This window comes from Dama dama, chromosome 9, assembly GCF_033118175.1.
Source record: "Dama dama isolate Ldn47 chromosome 9, ASM3311817v1, whole genome shotgun sequence".
NCBI classification, from domain to species: domain Eukaryota; kingdom Metazoa; phylum Chordata; class Mammalia; order Artiodactyla; family Cervidae; genus Dama; species Dama dama.
The window spans coordinates 86,492,175-86,498,013 of NC_083689.1; the positions used below are offsets into that span (position 1 = coordinate 86,492,175).

At 34.1% G+C, this 5,839-nt stretch overlaps 1 pseudogene; it reads right to left on the reverse strand.

Annotated features, from left to right (window-relative positions):
• Positions 1 to 1,454: 1,454 nt before the first annotated feature.
• LOC133063052 (U2 spliceosomal RNA) lies at positions 1,455 to 1,635 on the reverse strand (annotated as a pseudogene).
• Positions 1,636 to 5,839: the final 4,204 nt, after the last annotated feature.

Below are 5,839 nucleotides of genomic sequence, written 5' to 3' on the forward strand. Positions count from 1 at the left end.
CCTATGAGTAGCATTACATCTGTATATTTTATGTGCATGCTACATTTAAGAGAAAAGCATTCCTGTGCTGCACATGTGTATATGAAGAGGCCAGTTGGGTGTAAAGACTATATATAAAGTGACAAATGACAGAACTAGAGTTTTTCTTTATTCTGATCTAAGAAACACGTATATGGCATGTCAGTATGATAGTGTGAATTTCACAAATAAATCCAATATCTAGGCTTCTGTGCAAGTCCCTCTCTATGTTATTTATGTTTTTCTAAATGTTGTCTTATCACATGGAGAGCAATGTGATCAAGCAGTTGTTTATTAGTAACTACCAAGCTTATAGGTATGGGTACAATTTTTTTTCTCATTCCAGGTATGATGGATACTAATGCATGAAGATATTAGCTGTCAGAATACTTTCCATGTCAAATATTACATATTAAAATTGAAGTGAGATAGTGAAGTTTTCTTTCCTTATATAAATGGATTCCTGTTTTAACAGATAAGAAAAACTCACCACATCTAGTTGATGATTAATATCCACAGCCTACAGTGTCAAAAATTAAACAGGCAAAATAAGAAAAACAATTTTTCTTAATGCTGAGATACAGCAGCCTTAAACGAGGGAAAATAGATCATCTGCCCACTCAACTTTCAGAAATGGATTTATAAGCTGTATTATTTTGTGTAATTTAAAAGCATACTGAGGAGTTTCAGAGCATAAAATCATCAGACAATCAAACTTTGAATCCTACCTTATTCTTATCTCCTCTATTACCAATGAGTCAAAATTTAACTTTTTATAAGCTGGTGTCATGCTATATCTAACTGCAAATCTGGTTGTTGTCCATCCTGATAAATTCCTTCTGGAACTCTGTACTAAGGAGAAACCTCTTAAATATTGCAAAGATGATCCTCATGATGACCCAGCCTCTGTAATTTAACTCCCCAGAACCCTGAGTCAAAAATGCTTCTCCACATACATAGTACTGTTTCACATCTCTACTTTGTCTATCTTCAGAATTCATGGAAATCACTGTCCAGGATGGGTTATTTGTGTTCTTCCTACAGACTCCTATAATTGGCTCAGAGCTGTAAAGGTCACAGTTCACACAGTCACTTAATCTTTACCATAGCCCTATGCATTAGATAACATTATTCCATTCATAGATAACTGGGGCACAGAAGAGTTTGGCAAAAGTATTATGAGTGGTAAAACTGGATTGAATTCAGAGAGGCTGGGGTGACAATCTCTACACTTGACCACTGCACTACAGAGGATCTTACACATACACTGCTATCATTCCATTGACCCTGTGAGTGTAAGTGTGAAAATTGCTATGGTGCCCAACTCTTTGGAACCCATGGACTATAGCCTGCCAGGCTCCTCTGTCCATGGAATTCTCCAGGCCAGAATACTTGAGTGGGTTGCCATTCCATTCTCCAGGGGATCTTCCCAACCCAGGGATCGAACTCAGGTCTCCCGCACTGCAGACGGATTCTTTACCATCTGAGCCTCTGATTCAAACTCCTAGTTCCAAGAATCCATTTAATATATTGTCCTCGGATAGAGGACATATCAGATGTTAAACTGATAAGAACAATTGCTACATTTGATCTTAGCCAAAAGGCCGAGAGAATTATTCATTCTTTCTCTTCTGATAGTTTCTTGAAGACAAAGACCCATCTTACTCAATTTTGTGTAAAAAAAATACCTATCATAGTAGTTATTTCCCAACAATGCAATATGTAAATATATTGAATTAAATTTAAAACAGATGTTGAATACCATCTTTTGTCCAGTTCCTGACACATTACTTAATTTTTGAAGGGTTAAAGGAAAGGAACAAAGGTAAGAAGTAAGGAAGAGGGAAGAAGAAGAGATAGGTTACTTTTAGAGTATTGCAGAAGAATCATTAAACGCACAATTTCTCCCAACAAAGAAACACTCCACAAAGGGAGTAGAGAACGAATACATTTCTATTATTTAATTAGCAATGCCCATCACAGGCAATCTGCTGAAATTGTAAAGACAGAAATCTAATCCATTTATATAGACAACAACTGCAATCCATGACAGACATATTTTTAAGGTAAACAGCAAATGGTTTTCCAGTAAGTCTTGACAGAACCATTCATGACAAGTAGTACTTTATCTTTACCTGGTAATTTGGTTATGCTAGCTAATTGGCGTTATCTAGAGAAGAAAAAAAATATTCTCATATCTATGACAGGAGTAGTTTAGCAACTTGGAGCAAGATTCTGCCCACCAAAATTGGGTTCCTATCCTCTCACAGAAACTAGGAGATAGGTATGTTATCTCCCTTGATGTTACATTTGATAGGGATAGCTTCCAGGTTTCTGAGAAAGGCATTCCTTGGGTCAGAAATTTGAGTAAACATCAATCTAGTCTTCAAAGTTATTTACATTTCAAAGAGAGGAGAAAGTACTTACAACAACTCTAAAATAAGTCTTCAAAAATGAGAGGAGGAAAATCTCTTATTTTCAACAGGGAGAATTAAGCTTCTCATTTTTAATATGTATGTGTCCTTCCAGGAAAAGTGACTAAAAAGAAAGTCAGAGAAAGTTTAATGGGAAAGACCAGATCTGCCACTTCCTAGCCTTTTTCTTGGAGGGTGTATTTAATCTCAGTGGGGCTCTGCTTTTCATCTTGAGAGTGAGTGAGCTGCATTGGATATTATTTAAGGTCATGTTTGGATTTATTACTCTATTTCAAAATAATGAAAGGACTGAGGATTCAGTGAGGATGACAGGTGGTGTTATTTTTCACATCCACACTTGTTTGAACTTTAATTACTCTGATCTCGCTAACACACAGTCAGTGACCTACCTTGAACACTTATAAACCTTTAAATCACAAGGAAATTAGAATTACTATGTCCCTATCATACACTTAACAGACATGTTTAAAAAGTATTGCTAACCTAAGAAAGGACAACTCTCTTTCACATTACTGAATACTTTAACAATGAGTAATGGACAAAAAAGAAAGATTTTTCTTGTTAATATTTTTTCTTTATATTATTTCTAGAGACTAATACTAGAATTGTGGCTTTGCACTGTCACTCTCTGAGTTATGGGGACTTACAAATACTATTCCTTTAGTCTATGGACATGCATAAGGAGTTTTCTTTTTTTTTTTAAACTCTCTGTTCCTTAAAAACAACAATAAAATTCTACAGGAACAGGGATGCTAAAATCAATATATATATATATATATATATATATACATACATACATACATATATGTGTATATATATATATTTTTTTAAATCTGAGAATTGTTTCCTTACATGGCTAACTTTAAAGAAAATCCTGGTAGTCAATCTAAGTTAAAACCTTTAACATTTCTGCTAAATAAATATTTACAGGAAAAAAAGAAGAAAAACACTTGCTTACAAGATGATTCTCTCTGCAGAAAAAAAATTAATTGTTTGTGCTCCCACCCCCCAGTGTTCAAGAAGCTTTATTTCTGAGTTTAATTTTCAAATGGGTAGAAAAAGGCCTAAAGAAGTAATCTACACAAAATTGGGTGAATAGTAAATCTATACAACCACTTGCAATGAAGTATATTATCGTGCATTGTTTGTATGAGTGTTTTGGAGTTACAGACATCATAAGGTGACTTCAGGGAAAGGATGTAACTACATCTATTTGGAATGTATTGAGCACCTCAGAAAAATATTTTAAACATTTGGTCCCACTCTCTTCCTTAAGGAAGAGAAATGATAGCAATGACTGGAAAAAAAATCTTTCCTGCAAAGCTATTTTGAACCCTTTCCCAAAAGAATGCCCATAGTTTTTTCATTCTGTTTTTGATGGATGGATCATGACAAAAAATTAACTTTGTTTTCCATTTAAAAATCAACTTTGTTTTCCATTTAAAAATCAAGCTTTTCTGCTTTTGCATGAACTATACTGAATAAAGTTGTATCATGCTGTATTTGTCTACATGTTACATTCTTATTACATGTATTTCCATTTTTATCTGCCTTTCTTAATTCTATGACCTCAATTTTTGCCTCCATTCCCTCATTTTACTTAAATCATATGGGCTTCCGGAAGACTATAGAATAAGCTTCTATTTTAGGGACATGATGCCACCAGATAATTCTACATAGATAATACCTCCAAATACTCTATATCATTGTCAACTATCATGATCTCAATGAGGCTTAGTGGCCTATTTATTATACTTGCAAACCCCTCTTCCATTATAAGGTAAGAATCATTATTTCATTTTTTGTGGTAAAGTATATTTATATGTAAAACATACAATTTTTCATTTTTAAGTGTAGAATTCAGTGATGTTAATTACATTCACAATATTGTACAATATATCACCTCTCTTTTAAAAATGTTTTCATCAGCCCAAGCAGAAACCTTTTGACTATTAAGTAATAAATCCCCATTCTCCTCTTTCCCAGCTCTTGGTAACTAAGCTACCTTCTAGGTCTATGGATTTTCCTATTCTATATATTTATATAAATGGAATCATATAACATTTCTCCTTTAGTGTCTAGAATGTTTCACTTAGCATGTTTTCAAGATTCATCCATGTTGTAACATGTATCAGAGCATCTCTTTATAGCTGAAGAATACAATCCCATTGTAAGGGATTTTTGCTTATCCATTAATCTGGTGGAAACTTGGATTGCTTTCATTTTTTGGGTTTTGTGAATAATGCTGTAATGAACATTAGTATATGAATATTTGAGTACTTACATCCAATTATTTTGGGTATATATCCAAGAATGGAATTGTTGGGTCTTATAGTAATTCTATGTTTAGAGGAACTGCCACACTGTTTCCCAGAGTGACTGTACCATTTTACGTTCCCATCAGTAATTTATAAGGGCTTCAAAATTTGCATATCCTTTCAGACCATTTTATTGTTTTTGATTTAAATTGTCATAATTCTAGTTATTGTGAAGTGGCACCTAATAGTGGTTTTGATTTTAATTTCCTTAATGAATAAAGGGAGAAGGCAATGGCAACCCTCTCCAGTACTCTTGCCTGGAAAAGCCCATGGATGGAGGGGCCTGGTAGGCTGCAGTCCATGGGGTCGCGAAGAGTCGGACACGACTGAGCAACTTCACTTTCCCTTTTCACTTTCATGCATTGGAGAAGGAAATGGCAACCCACTCCAGTGTGCTTGCCTGGAGAATCCCAGGGACGGAGGAGCCTGGTGGGCTGCCATCTATGGGGTCACACAGAGTTGGACATGACTGAAGCGACTTAGCAGCAGCAGCAGCAATGAATAATGATGTTGAAATCTTTTAATTTTCTTATTGGCTATTTGAATATCTTATTTGGACAAGTGTCTCTTCAAGTTCTTTGCCAATTTGTAAACTTGTTTGTCTTTTTGTTATTGACTTATATGAATCTTTTACATATTCTGGATATGAAACTCTTATTAGATACATGGTTTGCAAGTATTCTCTCCCAGTCTGTAGGTTGTCTTTCAATCTTTTGATAGTGTCCTTTGATGCTATATTAGAGTTCCCAAGAGAAGAGAATCAATATCATATATATGGTATACATAATATCATATTAACAGATACAAAAAGGCTGTTCGATTTTGGTAGTGATTGTATTGAACTTAACAGTTTTGTTTTCCTACTCATGAACACGGAATGTCTTTTCATTTATTTATATCTTTAAATTCTTTCAGCAATATTTTAAAGCCTTCAGTGTATATAAGCCTCTCATCTTCTTGGCTTAATTTATTCCTCTATATTCTATTATTCTATATTTTCTTATAAATATAATTACTTTCTTAATTTCCTTTTTGATTATTTATTGTTGGTATATAGAAACAACACTT